Source organism: Poromitra crassiceps, assembly GCF_964638095.1.
Source record: "Poromitra crassiceps genome assembly, chromosome: 19".
NCBI lineage: Eukaryota > Metazoa > Chordata > Actinopteri > Beryciformes > Melamphaidae > Poromitra > Poromitra crassiceps.
In genome coordinates this window covers 14,885,996-14,889,578 of record NC_139646.1, presented here as the reverse complement: position 1 = coordinate 14,889,578, position 3,583 = coordinate 14,885,996, and positions in this window count along the sequence as shown.

The window sequence follows — 3,583 nt, the reverse complement described above, 5'->3', positions numbered from 1 at the left end:
GTAATCCAGTGCGCTGACCTCTTACTGTAAATTAAATTATCGACTGTGTGCGCGCGTCTGTGTGTGTGTCCATGCGACAAATGTCATCCACCTCCTGTATATTGCCTAACAAAGCAATCTTGAAAGCAATCTTGATCTTAATCTTCATCTGTCCTTTACTTGCTCTTCATAATTCCCTGTCCTTATTTCCCTTATGCTAACTTCAATTTCCTCAATTACCCTTCCACTTTCACCCTCCCTCCCCCCACCATCACTCTCTTCTTTCTCAGATCCACATGTACTATATCACCCTTTCTTCCCTCCATCGCTCCAGCTTGTTCCACTGCGTCCATGCATCATTATGGACCTCACTTACTCCTCATACTCTAACTCCAACTCACCCTGTCACTCCCTAAGCTACAGTATTAGTGAAACCCCAAACTTCATACCAGGCCTTAGCTGCCCGAGTGTGTGTGTGTGTGTGAATGAATGAATGAATGAATGAATGAATGAATGAATGAAAATTTTATTTACGTGTCAGGACAATTTACATGACCCATCCCACATGGGATTATCAGACACATCAACATACAGTTATTTCCATATCTATTACGGTGCTTGAACAATACAAAACCGTACAAACACACACACAGCAGCACGCGGCATCAGCAGCAAAACACAGATTTAACTACAATGTGTATTAAGTAAAATATATGAATTATCTATCATATGTCATCTTTTTCCTCCTATCCCACGCATGAGAGATATATTCGGAAAAAGCAAAGATGTTATCAAAAAGAAATTCAAGTATGGCACCTTCTTCAAAATCTAACAGGTTTAACTCAGGGGAGTGAACTTTTTTAAATAGTGTATCTCGTAAGTCATGATACAAGGGGCAGTACAAAATAAAGTGAAATTCATTCTCCACTTCCATCAATTCACAATATTCACAAATCCTATCCTCCTCCGCCGTCCCTCTGTATCTGCCTGTTTCAATATGTAAAGGCAGAATACCACATCGTAACTGAGCACATAAGGACCTCTTACTTTTAGGTAAATTAAACATCACATATTTTTCACATTTAAATTCATTTTTAAATAAACAGTAAGTTCTTAATTTTGGCTTCTGCCATAGTTCTTCAGTCCAAGATTGTAACCAGTTAGCGCGGATCTGAGATTTAAACGACTCTACATTTATATGTATGTGTGTGTGTGTGTGTGTGTGTGTGTGTGTGTGTGTGTGTGTGTGTATGTGTGTGTGTGTTTGGTCAAGAAGGCAGCTCATATGTCTACTGTCATGTCAGGTGATATCTGGTCGAGACAGGTCAGGGTCAAACTGGCAATGAACCTAATAAAACACAGCTCACATCGCCCACTGGCTAGCTGTGCACACACATACGAGCAGAGCGGACACCAGACACACACACCACACACACACACACATGCATGCACGCACGCACGCACGCACACACACACACACATGCACGCACACACACGCACACACACACATACACTTTAATTCTCAACATTCTGCAAAAGAGGGACTTAATTTGCGTGTGTTTGGACATGGTTGTATGCACATGAATATGTATGTGAATGTGTGCGCTTGCGTGTGTGTGCAGTGTGTGTGTGTGTGTGTGTGTGTGTGTGTGTGTGTGTTTGTATGTATGTGCATGCATGTCATGTGTGCATATGATCATGTGTGCACATGTGAGTGTATGTATATGTAGAAGTTGGGGGGGGGGGGGACCCAAAGTGTGCTAACCTTCTTCTTCTGGATGACTTTCAAAGACTGTGCCAATCGATAGGACTCTGGCACAGAGTCCACTGGCAACAGGAGAGGAAAAACACCAGAGGGGGCAGACTGCTCTCAACTGTAACTTAAATGTATTTAAGCACATTACTTTAGCCATTATTCACAGCCTCCCTTTTGTAAAACCACCTCTCATTCTTTGGAGGGGGAGAAAACAAACAGATCCTGTCATATAGCACTGATGCATACTGTACATTCAATCGATGCCTGAACAGCTCCAGTCTGAAAACTGCTGAACACGTTATTTTCAAGAGGTGAATGCACCTAAGAAATGAAGGTATTGTAGAGAGATGACCACACCTTCTGATTCATGCTGTACCCAATGGATATTCTCTTGGCGCCTGTCCCATGGATGTATTCAACTATGGATGAGGCATTCAAAGATGGCGGCCCATTCATTTCAATGAAAGGTGCTCACCAAGCGCGTGTACAAAAAAAAGTCCCTGTTGGACCATAGATTCTAGTGTTTATCTTAGCCCGCCTATCCATGAGCGGAGTTATTGCATCGATATTCTATTACTATCTAGATGGGTCACCGCAGGCTCCGCCAATTCTAACAAATGGTAGCAGCAAGTCTCCCAAATGGTCACGTGGTCACCTCTCACCTGAAGTGTTGTGAGAGCACTGTGCCTGGTGACGCGGGGTTAGTGCTGACCGAGCAAGCTAACTTGAAATAGAGATTGTGAGTTCCCAAACTAAGATATTCCATAAAAAAAAAAAAAAAATCTAGCCACAGATTTAGCTACTACATCAACGAACTTCAGCTTTAGCTTTAGCTAATCGCTCCCTGTTAAGATGAGTTCCTGTTGCCAAATCTCATGAGAGTGTGTTGAGAGAGTTTAATTTTCTCCTGATCTGTCTGTCTGAAAAATGCCATTTTAGTGTCCGAATATTCTGAAGATATGTGGCTTCGGAGAATGGGCCGAATATTTACTTGAATGAATATGGGGGTAAAAGAATCTGTCATAATCTGAGATCACGTTGACTTTTCCCATTGACTCCATTAGCTCAGACCTGTCGAAAACCTTCTAAGTGGGCGTGTCCGTTGAAAGTCATAGACCAGAACTGCGTCTTCAAGCATCCAGCGCCAAGGCCGCTCCCCTTTTTAGGGGAAACCCACCATAGTAAAAGACTATACAAGAAGCCGAAACCACTTCAAACAAACTATTTAAAATCGTTTAATTTGATAGAGATACGCCGAAGAGTTGCTGTGTTGTTAGTTTCACCAACAATCAATAAATAAAAACCGCATCTGCGATAGATATGTTTTAATAGAGTAGGGGTGACACCGTCAATGTGGACGATGCATGTAAAACCTTGTGGAAACTGGATACAGCGTCCATAAGGCAAGTACCTCGTGTCGATGTATCTTGCTGTATCTTATCTATGGCCGGCCCAGTTGAAATATAATATTGTCATGTCATGGTGTCTTTGGGTCATTTATCAACTAAATTAATTCTGTAATTTTTTTACAGATTTTTTTTGTACTGCTATTTGACATTGAAGTCAACGTGAGTGGCTTGCGTTGTCCCCTAAAAAGGGGCACGGCCTTCATGTTTTGCAAATGACCCGGATGTGCTGGTCTGGTCATTGGGCTTAAACGCGTGTGCCAAAATGACAGGAACTGAGTTGAAGTTCGACCGTCTTGCTTGAAATCCCATCGTCTTTGGTTATAGTGGCCAGAGCCATAGAGACAGAGGGATCTCCAGAAAACAGCTCTTGGTGGCTTCTACAGAAAAATTGACCCAATAATTGAAAACTTGATAATTCAAAGAGTCGTTTCACAGGTGC